At 46.7% G+C, this 23,680-nt stretch overlaps 1 protein-coding gene across 1 annotated transcript in view; it reads left to right on the top strand.

The window, feature by feature from the left end:
• LOC124777336 overlaps positions 1 to 23,680 on the top strand; it is a 798,431-nt gene that overhangs the window by 99,344 nt on the left and 675,407 nt on the right. Inside the window, exon 2 of the mRNA XM_047252702.1 lies at positions 21,986 to 22,052. The gene's annotated coding sequence lies outside the window, so the exon portion shown is untranslated. The remainder of the gene's footprint in view (positions 1 to 21,985; positions 22,053 to 23,680) is intronic.

Raw genomic sequence — 23,680 nt, 5'->3', positions numbered from 1 at the left:
TCGCTCGAGTTCTACGTTTTTGTGTGATGTCTGGCCTTCTTCCCAAAATATTGGGATTGAGGTCTTAATGTGCTGTACAGTGGCTTGGTCACCCATTATTTGTAAGTGGTCACTCAGCCACCGTTAATTATTTTTACCTGTTTTGTACTACTATTTTATTTTTCGTTTTATCTACCTGTTTTGATGTGCTGTGTCCAATCTTGCAATTTCAACTTTACCAATTCTCGCAAACATCGCCTCTGAATTGATCTTTTGGGAACGGGCGCCCTAAAACACTAATCATCATCATCATAATCATAGATACCTCTAAATCTTCTTTTTAGGTGGCAGCCGCTGCACTGGAAGTTTTGTGTGTAACTGAGAGGATTACTGATGCAAATATGAGAGGGAGTATGTTGCTGGTTGTATGCACTGCTGGACATTCAAAATAGAACTCCGAGAGGGGCCGGAGATATGACACAAAGTGATATGTTGTACAAGGATCACACGGCTGAAAATACAGCCCCGTATGAACTGAGTAAGATGAAATCACTAGTGGGCGCTGCCGCCGCTGCTGGCTGGCTGTCACCCTGCTACGCGCCTCGGCATCGAATCAAACAGGCTCTGGGTGTGAGGCCGGTGTACAGCAGTCCGCGCTGCTGAAGCTGATCCGGTGTAGCAGCGGGTGGCGAGAAATCTGCACAACGGGGAGGCCGAGGCAGGAACGCAATCCGGCGGGCGACGAAGACGCCTCGAGCAGTGCGTGGCACGTGTGGCCGCGCATCACCCCGTTGCAATGTGGCCCTCGGCCAGCTCCGACGGTATAGGAGGACGACGGGCTCCGACACTTGAGAGATGTAGCACTGGCTGGACAGCGTACAGGACAATAGGTACTAGAGGATTGCGGGAGTGGAATCCGCTACCACCTCAAACCGTAATGCCGGGTGCAGGACCAGTATGGCGATGCGCAACGCAACAGTTCGATAGTCTCTCGTCGCAGAGTCTCCAGACTCTAATCCGGCCACTGTGGTGGTGCAGGCGGAATGGCGATTCGTCGGTGAAAACAGTGTGGTTTCATTCGGTTGTCCACGTCGGTCGTTACCGCACCTCTGTTGGCGAAACGCCAGTGGCGTCGGGTTAGTGGCAAACGGAGCAACGGACGCCGTGCGGACAGGCCAGTGCGCTGCAAACGACGGAGGGAGGTAGACGCGGACACGGCCCGTGGCGCGACAGACGGAGGAGTGTGTCGGTGACGTGGCGGGGCGTGGCGTGGCGGGGCGCCCGGCGCGCCTGCCGCCGCGTGCAGTGCTGCAGCGAGGTGCGGGCAGCAGGCCCGCCTTTCCCTCCTGCGTCCGGCGATTACAGCTCCGCATCGCCGATTTCTCTGAACGATAACCAGCAATCCCTGGAGGCAACTATTCTTCCTCGGCCGCACTCCGAAACGTGCTCTAAAGACGCTCGATGGCTTCCAAGAAGCGTACTCGAGCTGCTTACGCGAAACAACCGCACGAAACAACGAGTCCAGTGCGTGCACGCGACCCTCCAGTACACAGCGCTTGCAGGTGCTGCTACTGCCGACCGCCCGTGGTGTGCGCCTGCGCTGAAATGCTAACCGTGTGCATCTCTCGACGCCGCAAATTTCACGTGATTTGGATACCTACTTCTACATCTACATCCACACTCCGCAAGCCACCCTGTGTGGCGGAGGGTACCTTGAGTACCTCTATGGGTTCTCCCTTCTATTCCAGTCTCGTATTGTTCGTGGAAAGAAGGATTGTCGGTATGCTTCTGTGTGGGCTCTAATCTCTCTGATTTTATCCTCATGGTCTCTTCGGGGTGCCAGCAGTATATCACTCCCTCACATAAACGTCTGACGAAACGGCCGTACAGTAATGGAATCTTAACGACAGCCATACTTTCCACATCAAAGAAGCAGGATAGGTGTTAATCTACTCTCTTCCACACAACGTAAAATGACATGCAAGTTTTACGAATTTAATTATCATGAAAGTATTGCATTTGAAACCAGGAGGAGAAATGCACAACCCTATCGACGGCAATTTGAAAGAAATACTAAACACGCTAACAGGTGCCACGATATCGAGTAGCACAAGGAAACTGAATATCATTCGAAGGATTGACTGCGTTAACACACCGGCTCTGTCTACAATACGGTAAAATATATAGCACAAATAAAAAGAAGAAGACATAGGTTTGACAGATTGTGAGATAACATGTGCAGTCCTTGTCATGAAGACTCTGATAAACACACCGAAACGACAAGGCGGTCTTAAACAAGAAAAAACTGTGCTCAAAGACACTCACACTGGAAGCTGTGGCAAATCCGTCAGCTAACAGACGCGTTCTGCGGCATACTTGACTGTAAACGACCTAATCCCGGCAGCTTCACGTCGTCACACAACACAAGTGACAGCCGTCCATGTCATCAGCACAGCTGTTCGATCCACACACCCATGCACTGAACAAAATACTTCTCCACGACGCATAACGCCTCTCACTTTTGTCATTGTCGTCTCACCGAGATCGTGCAACTCGTTTTTTAATTTATCTTCGTATAGATCCTACAGTTAGGCCGACGTAAAAAACATCGGCTAATACGTGTTTTGTACTCCGCTTCTTTGAGTGATGACCAAGGACGATGCCGTAAGATTCCTGCAAATGAATGCGAATTCGATATACGCTTTAGCACGCTGCAGTTGCTAACTTCTAGGTATTTTCTGGCAGCTGATGTTTCCAGCGGTAATGCAGCACACCAGTACTCGATTTCCACTCAGTATCTGTGTGCACAGGACGTAAATTCAATGCGTTAGTCACACGAATCAGCCAGTCCCGTAATTGTGGAATGAGTTTTTCGGAAAATAACACAGCAATAGTGCACTTGCGATGTGAAGATTTTAATAACGACACATTACTGCTAACATTGTCGGGGTTAGAGAGTCATGTAATAAAAAATTTTTCATCGTTTTTAAGGCTGGGTGCAAACTGTGTACGCCGGCTACTTCCGATAGCATGTTGGTCTAATCTTGGTTGTGTAGCTGGTGGTGTTGGCCTGGGCGCCTTTGAAACCCGAGGACGTCGTGCAGTTCAGTGCAACAGATATGTGGAAGAGGCAGGCACGCCGGCGTATGGAATGCCTGACCAGTACCGACGCAGGTAGGGGGTTCTCCATATACACTGAAGAGCCAAAGACCTGGTACACCTGCCTAATATCGTGTAGGACCACCGTGAGCACGCAGATGTGCCGCAGCACGACGTGTCATCGACTCGACAAATGTCTGAAGTAGTGCTGGAGGGAATCGACGCTATGAATCCTGCAGGGCTGTGCTTAAATCCGTAAGAGTACGAGGCGTTGGAGATCTCTTCTCAACAGCGTATTCCAAGGCATCCCAGATATGCTCAGTAATGTTCCTGTCTGGGGAATTTGATGGCCAGAAAAAGTGTTTAAACTCAGAACACTGTTCCTGGAGCCACTCTGTAGCAATTGAGGACGTGTGGCGTGTCGCATTGTCCTGATGGAATTGCCCAAGCCAGTCGGAACGCGCAATGGACATGAATGGATGCAGTGATCAGACATGATGATTACGTACGCGTCACATGTCAGAGTCGTATCTAGAAAAATTATGGGTCCACATATCACTCCAACTGCACACGCCCAACACCGTTACAGAGCATCCACCAGCTCGATCTGTCCCCTGCTCAGATGCAGATTCCATGGATTCATGAGGTTGCCTCCTTATCCTCACACGTCCATCCGCTCGATAGAATTTGCAACGAGACCCGTCCGACAAGGCATCATGTTTCCAGTTAACAGTCCAGTGTCGATCTTGACGGGCCCAGGCGAGGTGTAAAGCTTTCTGTGGTGTGGTCATGAAGGGTTCACGATGGGCCTTCGCCTCCGAAAAACCATATCGGTGATGCTTCGTTGAATGGTTCGCACGCTGATTCTTGTTGATGGCCCGGCTCTGAGATCTGCTTCGGCCGTAGTGATGTCGAGATTTGATACTTTACGGGATTTCTGATATTCGCGGTACACTCGTGAAATGATCGTACTGGAAAATCCCCACTTCATCGCTACCTCGGAGATGCTATGTTCCATCGCTCGTGCGCCGACTATAACACTTTGTTCGAACTGACTTGAATCTTGATAACCTGCCATTGTAGCAGCAGTAACGGATCCAACAACTGCGCCAGACACTTGCCGTCTTATATAGGCGTTGCCGACCGCAGCGCCGTGTTCTGCCTGTTTACGCTCCTCCAGGAAGAGCGGCGGATGCGCTGGACTCTGGGCCGTGACTCAGCGCCTCGCTGTGCTGAGATTCGACGGACTCCGTAGACAAGTGAACGCGGGACTCAACCTCGCAGTGTTTTACTTTGCTTTAGGTAGACTGCATGTCTATCCTTTGCCAGTACGAAAAATTGTTTACAGTGAGAATTTAGCGACGTGATGTGAGTGTGCATACTTGAATTTATGGTGATATCATACAATAATAACGTGGCAACGGCCTTGCCGCAGTGGATACGCCGGTTCCCGTCAGATCACTGAAGTTGAGCGTTGTCGGGCGTGGCCGGCACTTGGATGGGTGACTATCCGGGCCGCCATGCGCTGTTGCCATTTCTCGGGGTGCACTCAGCCTCGTGATGCCAATTGAGGAGCTACTCGACCGAATAGTAGCGGCTCTGGTCAAAGAAGACCATCACAACGACTGGGAGAGCGGTGTGCTGACCACACGCCCCTCCTATCCGCATCGTCAGCTGAGGATGACACGGTGGTCGGATGGTCCCGATGGGCCCTTGTGACCTGAAGATGGAGGGTGCTTTACAATAATAATGCTTTGGTAACATACGTTTCGTATATGTTACAGTGGTTTTTGTTCAACAGGGGATATGGGTGCATTTCTTGAAACTGTTAAAATAACACACTGGTGTAATTGTTAAAAATTTAAAATCATTTATGTCATACATCTTAGAGAGGAAGTGTGGATATTTGGAGAAAAGCGGTAAAGTTATAGGAAAATACAAGGGATTGTGGTAATACTTCGGAGTGCTTACAGAAAATGTTGTGACGACATTAATTTACAGTAATTCAGCTACGCAGTGTAATGTTAAAGTACCCTACCCCTTAAATTACTTTAATATTTACCACAATTTTTCAGAATAACAATATTTTTAAATTACTCTAGTTCAGTCACACACTGTAACGGCAGTGTGTTTCACCCCATAAATTACAATAATATTTGCCGACATTTTTTAAGTAGGATAACTTCGCTGCTGGGAATGCTTTCACTACTGTGCGTAGACCTGGAATGAGGGGGCACGCACTACTGGTACAGTAATAAAAGGGCGAGGAGCAAGACTGGATCTTATTACTCACAGTGTCAACTGGAACACACCAACGTAGTGGGAGACATAGGCACAGACTTGTTGAGACACTCCCTTACAGCAACATGAAAATTCTTCCCTTAAAACCTACATACCAGTCAGCCAACAGCCACACACTTGCAGATGTGATCGCAACGAAAAAGATTGACAAAGTAACAGAGACAGGTCAAACCTCGACACCAGCCGCTCAGCACACGTAATACTCATTGCGAACATAAAACGTATTGTTCGTGACGGTTTAACAGCCAACTGCTGAGACACCTCGTGGCACCAAATGATTACAAAGCCCACAATTGATGCTAAGATCCACGAACTTGGTAATAAAGTCACTCCTCTATACGGTTAACGTGCCCCTGTATGCACAATCCGTGTTAAGACAGCCCCCTGCTCCATGGTTGACAACAGAATTACGTCAAGTGATGAACAGTTGGGGTGCTGCTCAAAGACGTTTCGAGGCAAATCGGATGCCCGAAAGTTGCAGAGAACAAGGAAAGCTTCCACCTGAAGCCCGTAGCTATAAACACAGCAAGAAAAGCAATAATGAGAATTTATTCTGAATCAATAGGTAACGATGGTATTAGCATAACCATTTTCAAGGACGTAGTTGACAAATTTAATTTTTCTCTCTTGAATGAAATATACCACACTTCATGGAAAAGAAGCATAGTCCGACTTATTCCTAAGATCGAAAACCTGCATTCAAATCGTGATTACCGAGCAATCAGCGTATTACCTGCTGTTTCCAAAGCCCTGCTGTAAAATGTTAACGACAAAATTGCTGAACACTTGGGTGCATTCAACAGGCTTTCGAAAGCACAAACACTTCACTAATCGAGGTAACTGATGAGATGAAATACGCCACGGACGATCGTGAGACCACGGTATTGACTCTACTAGATTTCAGCAAAGCTTTTGATAGTCAACTTGCACATACTGCTGAGAAAAATGCGACAGCTAAATTTTTCAGATAGCGCTGTGAAGTGGTTTGAAAGATACTTGAAAACAGACAGTAAAATGTTGTCTGTGGGAATGAAACATCGTTCTGGAAACGTTCTTTCAGGAGTGCCACAAGGCTCCGTCTTAGACCGACGTTTGTTTCCCTTGTGTGTGAATGACGTTTCATTTGTTCTGTCTTCCCGTAAATATTGTTTCTGTGCCGGCGACCTCCAGCTCTACCTAAGTACCAGAGCTGAAGATATATATACTGCGATTGCCCACATGAATGATGATCTGTCTTCTGTGGTAACATAGGCGAAAAGGATGGGGCTTAAACTAAATGCAAAAATGGCGCAAGTAATCTTAATGTCCCACAGGAAAGTTATAAGTTCAGAATTCCGCGATCACTTCCCTCCCGTTCAACTTGACGGCATCCCAACACCGCATCAGAAACCAGCTACGAACTGGGGTGTAATTCTGGACTGGAACTGAACGTGGGCAGAGAATGTCGCCGCCGTGTGCCGGAGGACTGCCGCTTGCCTCTGTGCCCCCAGGAAGTTTTCGAACGTATTTTTACAGATGTGGAACGGTAACTCGGGCACTTATTCTACCGAACCTCCATCATTGTGATGTAATGAGTCACGGTACAAGTAGTGAAAACACAAGACTGTTAAAGCTGAATGCAATGCTTGTGTGCAGTATTCGTCGGTATGAGCGTGTAGTCAGCGTTTCGTACACCCAGTTCGGGTGGATGCGGCCACTCGAGTTGCGGGAATACCACGCGCTGTGTCCGATGCACCGGTCCCTCAGTGCGCGAGAACTCCAGAACCTCGCCTCAGACATTAAACATCATTCGTGCTGTCATAATATAAAGAGAAAGTCGCACCTCTCTAGTATCGTAGCTGTGAAGATTATATACGAAAACGCTCGAGAAATCCCTTCTGTCATCTTCACAGCGCTTTCCCAAAATTAACGTAAATGGCCAGCGTCCCCTGTGTCAAAAAGCAAAGCGAATGCTTCTGTCTTGTCCCAGTTATTCTTCTTTCTCTTTTCCTATCCCGATGAACTACGCCACCTTATCTTCCAGTATAGTCTTTAACTGTGTGTTATCATATTAATCTTTCCCTTCCTTATACTTTCCTTTCCTCATGCTCGTAGCTGCTAGCACTTGTAGGTATAAACCGACTCTATTGTAATTTATAATCATTGTTGTATTTGCCTTGCACGAGAATAAACTGTGTGTATGCTCTCTTATCTGTACTACTGTGATTTTTTCTAAAACTGTTACAACATACAATACGTATATGCAGTGTAAAATATGTAGAACGCGTGGTTAGGTGTGAGAGAGGACGTTTTGCCCCTAATGTTACCAGGTTAAATAAATAAATTATTGACCCATAGTAGAAATGGAGGGAGGAGAGAGGTTTATATCACACAAGATCCCTACAGCCGTGGATGGAACACGTGACTGGTGTGGGTTTAGCGGGGTGGGGGTCCCGTTGTCATTGAACGTAAGAAGCCCAATTTCCTCAGGTGTAACCTTAGCAGACACTGGAAATGACCTGTTTCAGAGCCCATCCCGCATATCTGCTGACGCGGTATTACTTGCTAATTTGCAACGATGTGAGTCCATTTTATGCAACTCTTGCTTTGTAGGCCCAAAGACAACAAAGTAGAGAGCGCAGGGTTTATGTTTGCTTTTGACGGTGTCTTCCTGCTGGATAAAGTTAAGATTGCGATGTAACTGTGTGAGGTAAAACCTGTCTGTCGAGACTGTGTGAGACCACTGCACAGGGACGGCCCCTGTCTACAACTCGTCACGGCGCCAGCTGTGCTCAGGCTCGCTCCTCCCAGTCGCCAGCCTGCCACGTCGCAAGAGGGGAACGTGAGGAGGGGGCCCCAGGAAAGAGTACAGTAGCCCGCCCTTACCTTTCCAAATGACAGCAAGTTACTCCCAAAAATTAACCTTCCCCCGTCTACCGCGAGGACGAATATTCATTCCTCATCACCGAACCGCGGCGGCCGCCTTAGTTCATCTGTGCACGTGAGGGACGGAAGTAAGTTTGGGTTTAACGTGTCATCTACATCGAGGTTATTGGAGGCGGAGCACGAGCTCCAATTATGTCAAGGATGGGGAAGGAAATCGGTCGTGCACTTTCTAAGGAACTGCCCTAGCACTTGCCTGGAGCGATTTAGGGAAATCACGGGAAAGCTCATCCTAGATGGCCGGACGTGGGTTTGAACGGTCGCCCTGCTGAATGCGAGTCCAGTGTGCTCGTGCGGGGGCGGGTCCCTCACTCCCTCCCACAGCCCTCGCGTCCCAGCGAGGGACGGCAGCAGCAAGAGGCGCTGACGTCACTCTCCTCATTTATGCAGGAGGAGGAGGAGGAGGAGGAGGGAGAGGAAAAGAAGAAGAAGGAAGCAGCCCCGCTGGCCTGAATCTCCCCTCCACCACTTCCAAGTCACGCAGTTAGATGAGAGCTAACACATGATGCTAGCGCAAACCGAGTCGTAATTAAAAGTTTTATCTGTCGTTCGACACACACACACACACAATCACAATCCAGTGGAACTGCAGTCGCTACAGCCCACTCCTTGTTTAACTGAAGCACACGCTCTCCCTTACTCCATCGTTTGGACAGCTCTTCAGGAAACCTGATCCTCAGTGACATATTCGTCCATTTTTTGTAATTATCGAGCGTATTATAACAACATATTTGATCGTGAAATAGCTTTTGGCGCGGTGTGTACAAAGGTCCTCGACACCACCTCTAGTGCCCAAATACCAGGTAAATAGCACGATGGTATACTATACAAATACGGAAGTCACGCTTTTCAATGTTTTATCTCCTCCCCGAGTGAGAGGTAAGGCACCGTGAGATCATCGATTTCGTGTTCCAGCTGCCTTCCTCCTTTCTTATACTGGCTGATTTTAAGGTCCGTGTGAGCCAGCACTAACAGAGTTAACTTATTGGAGCAGGTGTTGTTAAATCTTTGCGTTCGTATACCGAATAACCCGAGGCCTAACGGCTGATTTTGTGTTCACCTTAGTGACGTAGCTGCAGCGTGTTTCCGACTGCACGTGGCGCTCCTTTAGCTGACTGGGGGCTGAGGTAGGAGTGAATGCACTGCGGTGTCCGCAACCACCTTCGGGTGAGTACGGTGGATGAATACGGCTTCGAAGATCGCACCTTAGAATTGTCGGCAGTACTTCTGAGACATTACGTCCGGCAGTAGACGATATCGTAGATCCACATATTATTCTCGCTATCTGTAAGACAGTGACTGTCGTCTTCATAACTGGCACCTATTTTGGCGCAGAGTTGGAATAGCTGCAGCGAGTGACCGCTCAGTGTCTATCGAGCATGCGGGGGATTAATGCGTTTAGTCAGTGGCGGCGCTGTGTGACCGGAAGCCGCAGTATATCTGGCCAGACGGGCCGTTACCTCTGGCTGCCTTCCATCGTAAACACCCGTCTGCCCACTGCCCGTCAGCGCAAAGGAAACTCGAAAGAGCCTAGGCAAGTATGCAGAACTCCATCAAATAATCGTTACGCGAATAAAGTGGCCGATGCGAATTTGTAATCGCTTCACGGACGATATATTGAAAACTGTACGTAGATGCAGATAAACAGCCGTGTTCCGTGTTACTGGACTTCGAAACGCCATCGATACCGTAACACATCGTTCTCAAACCACCAGGGCAAAAACGAACAGAATATCGTCGCAGATGCAAGACTAAGTCTGTGTTTTAATGACAAACACAAAAGTGTCGTACGCTGTACTGGACAGCGAGTGTTCGACAAAAAGCAGAAGTGACGTCGGGGATGATCCAGTGAAGTGTAACAGCTCCTCTGTTGCAGCCAATACACGCGAACGATTTGTTACGTGGCCGTGTAGGCAATTTTAGGCCTATTTCTATGTCATCAGTGTTCGCTAAAGTTATCGAAAAGGCTGTGTATGCAAGGATAATGGATCATCACACGGTTTACTATCAGATCAACTGAAAATGCTATATTCTCTTTTCTCTGTGAGGTACTGGATGGGTCAAACAAAATGTTTCGAACGCTAGGCATATTTTTTTTATTTAGCTAAGGCGTTTGATTGTGTTGATCACAAAATATTGCTCCAGAAGTCGGATCATCACGGAATTACGGGGAGTAGCTCACAATTTGTTCACCTCTTACTTTAGCAACAGACAGCAAAAGGTCATTAATCATAGTATTTAGAATGGCTGTGGTGTGGGGTCTGAGTGAGATACTGTCAAGTGGGGGGTGCCCCAGGGATCAGTGTTGTGGCCGCTCCTGTTCCTTATTTATATAAATGATATGCCCTCCAGTATTACGAGTAACTCCAAAATATTCCTGTTTGCTCATGACACTAACTTGGTAGTAAGGGATGTTGTGCGCAAGATTGGCTCGGTTTCAAATAGTGCACTTCATGACCGAAGTTCATGCCTTCTAGGAAATAAACTAATGCTAAATCACAATAAGACTCAGTTTTTACAGTTTCTAACACACAGTTCAAGAAAACCCGGCGTTATAATTTCACAGAATGGGCATATGATTAGTGAAACTGAACAGTTCAAATTTGTAGGTGTTCAGCTAGATAGTAAACTGTCGTGGAAATCCCACGTTCAGGATCTTGTTCAAATACTTAATGCTACTATTTTTACCATTCGAACGGTGGTATCTAAAGTAAGTCACCGTTCGACACGAAAATTAGTCTACTTTCCTTTTTTTCTTTCGCTTATGTCGTGTGGTATCATATTCCCATTCTTAAAGGATGTTTTTGGCCCAGAAACGGGCGGTTCGGGCACAGTAAGTGCTGCAAGTTGGTTAACCTGTTGTCGAACCCTGTTCACTAGTCTGGATATTTTGACATTCATCTCTATCTCTCTCTCTCTCTCTCTCTCTTATATATACTTTACTGTCGTTTGGTATTAACAATATCAGCGTATTACGAAGAATTAGCAGCTTTCACTTCGTTAATCCTCGCCAGCAATCAAACCTGCATTTGGATCGCACTTCCTTTTTTGCAGAAAGATTTGAAGTAATCTTCTGCATACATTTTCAGGAAGCTGCCACAAGTATTCAAAAATCTTAGCAGTAATGCACACTGTTTGAAATCAAAACTGAAGCGTTTCCTCATGAGTCACTTGTTCTGTTCTGTAGAGGATTTTCTTGAAAAATTAAGCTGTTCCTTACGTTATTTTGTTGACTATGTTTACTTAAACTTAAGATTTCACTGGATCTGGGTTCATAAACGTTTTATTTTTATCTGTAATTACTTTTATGTTGTAATTTCATGTACTGACACGTTCCATGACAGAGATTTCTTCCTCAATTTGGTCCTACGGAACTTGAAGTGTAAATAAATAAATAACAGTACTATCAGCTTAGTCGCTGACGACGTACTCCGTTGGAGCTCTCGGATAAAACTTTTGTTTCGTATAATAAATGGCAGTCATCTTTAAATGTGGATAAATTTGAGCCGGCCGGTGTGGCCGAGCTGTACTAGGTGCTTCAGTCTGGAACCGCGCGACCGCTACGGTCGCAGGTTCGAATCCTGCCTCGGGCATGGATGTGTGTTTGTGATGTCCTTAGGTGTAAGTAGTTGTAAGTTGTAGGGGACTGATGACCTCAGATGTTAAGTCCAATAGTGCTCAGAGCCATTTGAACCATTTTGATAAATTTAAGCTGGTGTCCGTATCGACGATGAAGAACGCAGTAGTATGCAATTACAGGATTAGCAGGGAATACACGTTGCAGGTCATACCGTGTGAACGCTCGGGGTCGCGCATGGAAGCGGTGTGGAACGGGAAGAGCGGTAAAATGTGCAGTGGGGAGGGAGAAGGGAAGGCTCGGCTGTGCTGGGAGGTTTGTGGGGGAGTGGGGAGCACCCGCGGAGGAGGTCGCACGGCGGTACACGGCAGGGACAGCGGGCGGCGGTAGCTGGCCGGGTGCGTGCAATCACCGCGGTACAGTCGCCTACCTGCTCCGACAGCTTAAGTGCGGATCTTTGGGAGAAAGAAGCCGTAGCTCTCGGGAGACGCTCGCGACAGTGTACCGAGAGTGGCGCCTCCAGCCAGCCTCGTGTACGCCGCGTAGCGGGCCGGGCGCAGCCGCAGCCGCGGGGGCTGCAGCCGAGCAGCGTCCGGTCGCTGCACGCACCGCACCCCCCGTGCTGGGCTCCGCTCGGCAGCTGGCAGAGGGCAGAGGCGGCCTTCTCCGCGGCCCTTCAGCCGCAGCGATGACTTCTCTGTCGTACAGTACCACATAGAATTATCCGAAATTGCCATTCTAAAACAGTCCTCGTAGCTGAAAATCACAAAATCGGTACGAGAGACAGCACTGAGGTAGGCCTGCGGCAGGCAGTCGTCACAAGTTGAGTACTGAGACAAACGTGTGTTTAGAGCAGCGGCATACTTAGTCAGTCGCAGACCTAAAAGGCCTACAATGTCCAGTAATTGCTTATCGGATGGTTGCGGATCATTATCGCCCACCAAAATAGTTTTATTTATTTCTTTTTATTTATTTATGTGTTATATAGCAGGTCGTACATTGTCTGATTTTTACGTATTATACAAATTCAGTTTTATTAATGTTACATGTTTTGAGACTTTTACAAAAGGATATAATAAATAAAAATATTAAAGATACAAATCTATACATACACTTCTTTCTAACTTAAATTGTAATAGACTGTGGATATATTTTAAATTACAATTAAGAGTGTATTTAATGGAAGAAACAAGAGATTCCAATCTGGCTTGGGTATGATTGCACAGTTCTTCCCTTTATACCTTCTATGTGTAGGGTTACATCTGTTACATATGTTGTCTTGACTGTGATAATACTTAATAATATATACACACACACGAAAAGTTTTGTATCAGCCCGCTTCCCAGAACTCCTAAAGACAGACGTTGACTGTGGATATTGTATCACAGACACAGTCCATTTGACTGTAGAGAGATGTCACTAAACCCGCCGTAAGATGTGAACAACCGTGCATGAGCAGCGCCTATTAGACGTAAGGGGATCCGACAGCCGATCAGGTCCACTCATTCCACCAGGAAGGAGGTACACGGCTCGTGTTCTCTGTAGTTCAGCCGTGCCCAGACGGTCAATACCGCGGTTTGATCGCGTCTGCGTTGTTACTTTGTGCGAGGAAGGGCTCTCAACAAGGGAAGTGTCCGGGCGTCTCGGAGTTACCAAAGCGGTGTTGCTCGGACATGGAGGAGATACAGAGAGACAGGAACTGTCGATGACATTCGTCGCTCAGGCCGCCCAAGGGCTACTACTGCAGTGGATGACCGCTACCTACGGATTATGGCTCGGAGGAACCCTGACAGCAACGTCACCGTGTTGAATAACGCTTTTCGTGTAGCCACAGGGCGTCGTGTTACGACTCAAACTGTGCGCAATATGCTGCATGATGCGCAGCTTCACTTCCGACGCCCATGGCGAGGTCCATCTTTCCAACCACGACACGATGAAACGTAGTACAGATGGGTCCAACAACATGCCGAATCGACCGCTCAGGATTGATAACACGTTCTCTTCACCGATGAGTGTCACATATGCCTTCAACCAGACAATCGTCGGAGACGTGTTTGGACGCAACCCGGTCAGGCTGAACGCCTTAGACACACTGTCCAGTGCAGCAAGGTGGAGGATCCCTGATGTTTTGGGGTGGAATTATGTGGGGCCGACGTACGCCACTGGTGGTCATGGAAGGCACTGCAATGGCTGTCCGATACGTGAATGCCATCCTCCACCCGATAGTGCAACCGTATCAGCACCATATTGGCGAGGCATTCGTCTTCGTGGACGACAATTCGCACCCCCATCGTGCACTTCTTAAAACGCTTCATAAAAGACTGATTAAGTAACTTGTCCTTTGAGTAATAAATCATCAACCAATAACAGTAGCAAACAACATCACTTCCAAATAAAAACTTACAGAATCGTAATGGTAGAAAGGTACCTTTCAAACTTCAAAATTAACTCTCATTTAACACGCAGATAAACATACAGTATATAAAACTCACAATTAGTAGATACGGTAAATTCCAGTATTTATAACCCGCTGAATTACAGCGCAGAACTGAATTTCAAATCTATCCAGTGAGTAATCCTGATAACAAAATTATGTTCACAAATAAGAAATATAATAACTTTATGCCAACGCTCATCCGGCATTTGCCACTCTTTTACACACTCGCCAGTTCCTTTGAAAAATGACAGTTACTGCTCAATCTCCACACAGTTAAGCAAACTAACGCCGCAGAAGTCACTGAAGGTTAATGCACGTACCGTATTCCACTACTTTCTTCTCCAGTATCGTGACGTCCTTATTATGGGCGAACATGCCACAGCACATCGTGTTCAGGTTCGGCCCACGCTGTCCTTACCTGCCGTGGGAAAACACCCACAAACGACATCGGTCACAGCTCGCAGTAATTGCGTCCATGCAATTGCAGAGCCCGCGGCTTATCGTTCCACAGCAGCGTTGAATTCCAAAGCGTCACGGTTTCACCATTAGTGCACAACCACAGAGTGCCAAAATTATTAAATGCACAATTCGGACCCCAACACTGTGCCGTTCCGCCCGTCTCGCTCGGCACTGTCTAGTCCTCCAGCCCTCGCCGCCAGAGGGCCACACGCCGCCAACTCGGCGCCCCCAGTGTCTCTGGCGAGGTCAGTATCGACCTTAACACTCGCGGCCGAAAATCGGCACAGTTGTAGTGTCTGTAGGAGAAACTGCCAGTAGCACACACAGTGCCTCAGTCGAGGTCATGTCGACAGCCACCGAGATCCTCTGCAGAACACTCGTCTGGCAGCGCCTCACAGTGGTTTTATGCTTATGTAGGCACAAACGACGTGCCCTGTCAGCAGGCGCAAAACAGGTTACTGACTCAAAGAGTACTGTCTGTGTAACGTGTCCTCACTGTCTATAGGGATAGTCCGTATCGTACAGTATTCCGTCTTGCAAGTTTTGTGTATGAGTTTCGTCACCTTGTTAATTATTAGTGTGGCATGTTCGCTAACGTGTAAATGTTCGTCAGTATAAATACCGAAGTGTCTTGTCACAGCTTCCCTGTTTTCCATGTGTTTTTTAACGTTATAATTGGCTTTCTTTCCAGTGTGCCTCTTAGAAGTGAGTTAACAGTTTTGTTAATTGCTATTCTGAGTTTGTTGTTCGTGCACGATGTAGAAACAAATGGAAGTCTATCAGATGGGGTCGTAATTATTAATACTAACATTTGCGAACGATTAACTACCAACAGTTTGCAGTTGATTTTAATGAAAATCCAAAAGATAGTACCACCAAGCTACGGTATGTATTCGTGGGAAACCAAAGAATTTCCATTAATGCGAAACTTTGTAAAACTATGTAATAAACGATCGGATGGTCTTCAGCTACAGAATATCGAGTACTAGAAGAATTGTCGAAAATGCGTTCGGCATTCCGTCAGATAAATTTAGAATTTTCCATTCTGCTATAAATTTATATGACGTAAAACATATGAATATCCTCGTTTTGACAGGCAGTTGTCTTCACAATTTCCTATTAATATGGTGTCAGCATTCATACATTACGCCCGTTTTAGATGGTATGAATTCAAATGAGATTACTAAAGTGCAAGGCCTGGTAGATCAACAAGACGTCACCGGCAGCCGAGATGTAGGTAATGGTGCCAAATATTGTTGAAATAAGTTTGTGGAATATTTTGTAAATGAGGGAAGGAGTTGAAAGGCAATATGGCTAAATACAAAAGACATATTTTGAATATTTTTTGTGGTGGAGATAAACAATTCTTAAATAAAGTAGCAATGTGAAATAAAAATGTATCTGCAGCTTTGTCCGTAGTATTAACACTTGTTTGCAGTCGGCTGTGTGTCGCTGACGAACGAAAGATCATAATACCATAGTGATGGTTTGTCTGCTTTTCTGTTCCTGCTGCAGCTCTTTCGCTGCCTTTAACTTTTTAAATTCTTCGTTGTAAATTGAGCATAGGATATAAATTTTGGACTTTACCATGACTTATGTAGCCATTTTATCGTATTCCTGGTATTTCTTTAATAGGAGAGTGAAAGAGGCTTCCTTACTGTTAGTTTGTGATACCGTACGTGTATTTTGTTCCACAAACACGGTAAAGTTTTACAGATGTCGATGAACTTAATAACAAAATCGTGACACTTGGATGTAGCGAGAGTTGTACGTGTGCACTGTGTGCAAGATCGCCAAGAGGACTGAGGTGAGCGAACGGACAGGGGCCCACGGTGTGCTTGCCTACACTGGCGACGGAAACTCCCTGCCGCAGCCCCTCACAGATTCAGTGATAAGATGGACCAGTGCATAGCCCGTCAAAAGCTGAATGCAGATCAGGCATGAAAACAGCAAGAAAGTGCTCTGAACTGTGAAAAGGAAGCGAAACAGAAACGACGAACGGCCCAAGCTCAACACGTGCAACATCGAGCAATTTTCAACAGCCCCTGCGCTTCGGTTGTGTGGCCACTGTGTTGAGTTCCGAAGTAAGAGGTCCGTGTTTAAATCTCCCTCGTACCTCTTTTTTTTCACAAAGTTATGAATTGTCCCTCTGGTCACAGAGGTCTCTGTTCGCTTTATTCAAACTTGTGTCTGTGTAGTGGTGTAACGTTTGTTTGCAACAGTCAGGTGAAAGGAAGGGACCTCCAGATGTACGTACTTGCTACTTGTTCTACACAATTACTACATGGTATGACTCTTGTGTTCCATTTTGGAAGTTTCAACTCTTAAATTCCTTTGTTCTAATATAGTTCACACCCGTTTATTTGTTGTTTTCATTTCTGTGAGAGGTCTATGCAGCATCTCGCCTGCTCTCACTATTCACCATATTTACTTGGGACGGTAATATATTGTTACCACATGACTCGTATTCTATAACCAATGCGTAGTATCACAATTGTCAAGACTACGGAAGGAGAACGGACACGTCAATGACCGGACAGGAAGTTCACAATTATGTGGGAAAAAAATGGGCACGCATCAGATTTGAATAAGGGTGGGCTGTTTGGTAATCCAACACCGTGACCATACAGCCACGACCTCGTAGGTCTTGCTATCCTCTCAGTGTTACACATCTCGACCTTGGATGGTTCATTGTTTCTATTTTGCTTCTTTTTTTCACAGTTCAGTACACCTTCCTGTTTTCATCCTTGATCTGTGTTCATTTTTTGACGGCCTATACACTGGCCCATTTTACTACTAAATCTGAGGGGGCGTGCTGGGGGGCTTCCCTTGTTAGGAATACTAAGAACTGAAATGAGACAAATAGGTCCATCCATCCCGTCACTTCTCAGTCTCGGTTTGAGTTCTCCTTTCAGCGTTTAATTTTTACACATAGGAGAAACTGGCAGTTTGACAGAAAGTGAAATTAAACTGAGAATCTGAAGACGCTTTCCAGTGAGAAAACCTCTGTTGTCGTGTTCCTCTTATTTCGGCTCTTAACGGCATTGCCGTGTAGCCTTAATGACTATTTGTTCAAATGGCTCTGAGCACTATGGGACTTAACTTCTGAGATCATCAGTCCCCTAGAACTTAGAACTACTTAAACCTAACTAACCTAAGGACATCATACCCATCCATGCCCGAGGCAGGATTCGAACCTGCGACCGTAGCGGTCGCGTGGTTCCAGACTGTAGCGCCTAGAACCGCTCGGCCGCTCCGGCCGGCCTTAATGACTATTGCTGATGATCATTACAAGTTAACTTCTAGGGAAACAGCCGACTGATAGGACTGTGCTAACTATACCGGGAGGTAAAGCACTTTCTGGACAACAGAATGAAAGTCGTTATGTCTTCGTAGGTGATGGGGCACTTCCGTTAATAAAAGACTTTGTGACCTTTCCCAAAATGTAAAGTCACCAATAATGAGGAAAGTAAAGTTTTTACCTAAAGGCTTTGTCGTGCTCATTGAATAGTGGAGAGCGCGTTTGGTATATTGAGGTACCAGGTTTCGTGTATTCGAAAGACGCTTTTGAGTATTGACTGGAGCCTGTAGAATACGATTGTGACGGCTACGAGGGTATGTATAGTTAGCCTATTCGAGAAGTCGAAACATTATGCCGAGTGATCTGGCCGAGGAGGACCACGCAATACTAATCAGATTCTCTCGCATGCTCCATGTTGGCGCAGACGCAAGAGTCTACATCTACATTTACATGGTTGCTCTGCAATTCACACTTAAGTGCCTGGCAGAGGGTTCATCGAACCATTTTCATACTACTTCTCTACCATTCCACTCTCGAATGGCACGTGGGAAAAAGGAACACCTAAATGTTTCCCGTCGAACTCTGATTTCTCTTATTTTATTATGACGATCATTTCTCCCTACGTAGGTGGGTGTCAACAAAATATTTTCGCATTCGGAAGAAAATGTTGGTGATTGAAATTTCGTAAATAGATCTCGCCGCAAAGAAAATCGCCTTTGTTTTAGTGACTGCAACCCCAACACGCGTATCATATCAGTGACACTTTCACCCCTATTGCGCGATAACACAAAACGAGCCGCCCTTCTTTGCACTTTTTCGATGTCCTCTGTCAATCCTACCAATATTCCAGCAGAGGACGGACAAGTGTAATGTAGACTAACTCTTTAGTGGGTTTGTTGCATCTTCTAAGTGTTCTTTTCTAACTGAGTCCACACAAAGTTGTGCCAGTCATCCTCTCTTGTCGTGTTAGGTTCGGTTTTATGCCTGTCTTTAGCGTCGCGATAGATTTGGAGTCTGATTCCCCGTTATTGTGCTGTTTTTGCCCTTTGATGCAGTCTCTTGAGTATTTCTGGAGTCTTGTCAACGTTGTGGACCATGGCATTCCCTGTTCCCGTTTTTCGTTTGCTGTTGGTATGGCAGCTGACTGAGATTTCTATAGTATATTTGTCATTGTGTAAACTCTGAAATCAGCGCAAGTTGATCTCCTCTCTGAGTTTTCCAGTTTGCCTTGTGTAGCAGCAAGCGTGGGTGCTGTGTGTGTGTCACTAGCGGTTGCTATGTTTTGTTACTGTCACTTTCTGATCACATTTGTTACTGTCTAGGGCGCGCCAGTTTACGGTGTGTGCGTCTGATATTTGATTTGCCAGAATAATGTCAAAGTTGCTGGTTCCACCTGAATATCCACATAGGTCGGTGGGTTGTTTCGCTTTATTCACTACGAAAAGGTTACATTCGTTTATTGTGTGTGCAACGTTCTGCCCTCTGGCGTTCGGTCTGTTGGCATGTCGTAACATCAAGTGTGCAATGACGTCGATGTGTATTAGTAAGCGATTGCCTCTGTCGAACTTTGTGATCCCTCTTATTTTATTTGTGAATGGTTCTATTTCGAGTGAACGTTAAGCATACATGGAAGAGATTACCCCGTGTTCCCTGCCTAGTGTGATTTCTAATGTTACTGTGTTTTCCGTGTTCCGCGGTGTTATTGGTGTGTTTGTCGCGACGAGTGATGCCTTTGTTCGTGTGGAACCTGTGCTTACATTCTATTGCCACGTATTTTCCCATTGCGAATGTATGGTTTTTGTAGGCAAAATACCGGGTGATCAAAAAGTCAGTATAAATTTGAAAACTGAATAAATCACGGAATAATGTAGATAGAGAGGTACAAATTGACACACATGCTTGGAATGACATGGGGTTTTACTAGAACCAAAAAATACAAACGTTCAAAAAAATCCGACAGATGGCGCTTCATCTGATCAGAATAGCAATAATTAGCATAACAAAATAAGACAAAGCAAAGATGATGTTCTTTACAGGAAATGCTCAACATGTCCACCATCATTCCTCAAAAATAGCTGTTGTTGAGGAATAATGTTGTGAACAGCACTGTAAAGCATGTCTGGAGTTATGGTGAGGCATTGGCGTCGGATGTTGTCTTTCAGCATCCCTAGAGATGTCGGTCGATCACGATACACTTGCAACTTCAGGTAACCCCAAAGCCAATAATCGCACGGACTGAGGTCTGGGGACCTGGGAGGCCAGGCATGACGGAAGTGGCGGCTGAGCACACGATCATCACCAAACGACGCGCGCAAGAGATCTAACACGCGTCTGGCAATACTTTTTTGTTCTAATGAAACCCCATGTCATTCCAAGCATGTGTGTCAATTTTTTACCTCTCTATCTACATTATTCCGTCGTTTATTAAGTTTTCAAATTTATACTGACTTTTTGCTCACCCGGTATGTTAGCTGATTCCTCCTCTATTGGTTTAATTAGCTCCGTCCACACTAAGACACTTCTCGTCTAATTTAGTTGGGTAAGTTTCATGTTATTGGTGTATATTTTGTATTGACGTAAGTTTTTTGTCCTACCTCTTTAGAGTCACAGTAACACGCCCCCGTACGTCCTTAGGAAATCCTTGTGAATTTGTTTCCAGTCTGTTGCCTCACCCCTTCTTGAGCGTGACTGTCGCAGGAGTTTAATGAAGGTGCTGCAGCCTGTCAGGAGATTTGCCATTCGGAGTACGGTTCTATCCGTTTGTCCGGCGCTGGAGAGCCGCTGCGACGCGTGCAGAGAGTCTCAGTGGGGTTCTGGAAGGCTGAGGTGCCGAGTTGCACTCCACTGGCTTTAAATCCGAGGGGAGCGGGCTGTTTGTGACCGGTGAAGTAGTACAGTAGGCTGCGAGCTGTGTGACGTGTTGCATCGTCCTGTTTCTCCGAGTCATCGTGCCGAGGAAAAACAAACTGTACGTGTTCCGCAAGGATAGACGCATGCTTACGGTGATTTATTGTCCCGTCCAGAATGGCGAGATGAGCCAGGAAATACGACAAAAAAACACACCCCAGATCGTAACGCTGCCTGCTCCGGCCTGGCCCCTTCCGAGAATTGTTGCAGGGCCGTACACGCCTACGGCGATGAAGCATAAAGCGTGACTCGTCCGAAAAAGCCGCCGGTCGCAGTGGGCGTCCAGGCGCCGGCTGCGAGCGCCCACACGCTGAGGGGCCAGTGTTCGCAGCCCCGCGCTCAGCTCTCTACAGGCGCGTGTGCGCTCGTCCGTGGACACCGCCACACCCGGCCTCGTCTCTGGCCCTCGATGCACCGTCGTTGCACCGGTGCCGGTTTCGGTTCGAGCTGTTTTGCCGTGCACCGTATAGTTTGACCGCGGCAACACCCGAACAATTAACGAATGCTTCCACCCTCGGCCCGAAAGTCGACGTCAGATAAATCACTCTGTTCCCGCATTACGAGAACGAAAGCATTCTTTTCCTAGTCCCAACCATACGTTTTATGTACCCTCCACTGCTGTGAGCGGTTATTGGACGTTGACGTCGAAGATAGCCGACTATCACATTAATGTGACTGGATCGTATAAATTTAAATGTAAGGAAATATTTTTGTGAATGTATTTGTAGTGTGGCGTTGTGACCAAGTGGACTCGTAAAAGACGAACAGTGCAGACGAGAACAGGAGACCAGAATAGAAGCGTGGTGGAGAAAAGTTGCCCGCGGAGACTAAATCTCGGCGACAGGGATCAGTTCGTGTGGATGAAGTTGTTGAGAGATGAAGAGGCTTGTTCAGTACAGGCTAGCACAGACAGCGGTGTTTGTCCCGGAGACTACCAGATGAGCAGATGCCTGTAAGTTGTAATGTAATGTGATGTAACGCAGTGTGGTGTGACTGTCCACAGGTCCGGCGAGCCGCTGGCGGGGCGGCCGTGTTTCCTCGAGCTTTCCGGCAGAGCTGGCCCGCAGAAGGTGAGTCCGGTGGTGGCCGCGTGAAACTAATCTACAGCAGTGCTCTCAATTGCAAATTGGTAACGATTAATGCCCCTCCCTCCATCCCCAGCCCACTTCTAAAAACTGGGCAGTACGACTGTGGGGCAAGGCGTGGACCCCGCGGTGCCCCTGCAGTGAAATACGAGTAGAAAGATAATACCGTGGGGAACTGTTTTAAGTCACCGGACCCACTCGTCATCGGAGTTTAAGTATAGAAAGTGTCATTCCTACTTTGTGAGGAGTAAGTTGGTGGCCAGCTGTTGGCATCGGCAACGTTGCCCTGGGAGAGACACTGAAAGTGCAGGTGTGGCGCGACGGCCGGCAGGCTGCCTGCCGCAGCCCGCCTGCTGCGCGCGCCCTCGACGCCTGCACTTTGCCTTGTGACGTCACGTGGCCACCTTCCCTCCGTCCACCTGCAGTCTGTTTTCGTTACAGTTACAGTCAGTTAACCTGCTCATCCTGTTTCCACATACTTTTTTTTTTATTCGTGTCTGTCCAGGAATTTCCCAACATGCCCTGTCTCCTTTGCTTCCTGACGAATCCTAACTTTTTTGAACTGTTTTCCCTTTAGACGCTAAAATCTCACTGTTGCATGCGAGAAGCTGCACCTACCCGTTTGGTGCATATTCGAAACTTAGTTGTCAAAATTATGTTTAATTTTCCAGTTCCACTGCACTGCTTACTCCTTTTGTTCTCCGTACAGTCGAAGCTATAAACTACCCTACATAAAAAAAACTTAGCAACTAGTACTATGACTTCGTAGTTAATTTTTACATTTTTAAAAAATCCTTTGTTTTCTTATTTCATTTTCCTACTTTTCAGTTTATTTCTGTGAGCAACTTTTTCTATAATAAAAAACCAAGTTCACCGAAAGTATTCCAGCAGGGAGTAGGAATCTGCCGGTGAGGAAAATTTTAAAACCTGCGATTTGTCTCAAATTCTTTACGGAAATCTATTAAAAACGTTTGTCGTAGTTACCGTTTACACTGTGCTGAAGGATGTGCGTGTACCATAAAGTCTAAAACTCCGTTTTGTCGCTGCATAATGGATGAGGCTATTCCTTCTGGATCTGTCTTCGTTCTCAGTCACTTGTTCCGTAAGCGAAGCACGTACTGCCTAGTTGATATCAGACGAGTTCGACTACAGCAACATTTGTACACAATCCACAACAAAATACTCATTATGCAGCAAAGTGTGAGAAGAATCGAACCGTTGGCAACGTCTTTATCTGTCGCTAACAAGTCTGCAACCGGCAGATCTGTCTTTCGCCTCAGTACTACTCGCACTTCGGCGGCACCGCTGTTCCACCTTTCGAGAGCACACACTCGTTCCTCGCACACCCGTTGCACTTGCGTGGGAAGCAACTGCGAGGCTCCGCCGCATCCTTTCTCCCAGAGATGCTAATCCAGCAGCGTATGCAGAAATTTCCTGGAGTCTGAAGTGTAGGAAAGAGTCGCCGGAAGATTTAAAATTTTAGTCAGGCTGGTGGTAAGAGCGTCGACCTGGTCGCAACGGGTCTGTGCAATTCCGAACTGCCTCTAGACGAAGACAGGGAAAGTGGGCAGGTTTCGTGGCAGTGGGTCCTGGGTCGCACGACCCGAGGCGCC

The sequence above is a fragment of the Schistocerca piceifrons genome, chromosome 2 (assembly GCF_021461385.2).
Source record: "Schistocerca piceifrons isolate TAMUIC-IGC-003096 chromosome 2, iqSchPice1.1, whole genome shotgun sequence".
NCBI lineage: Eukaryota > Metazoa > Arthropoda > Insecta > Orthoptera > Acrididae > Schistocerca > Schistocerca piceifrons.
This window is presented reverse-complemented; position numbering and strand designations above follow the sequence as displayed.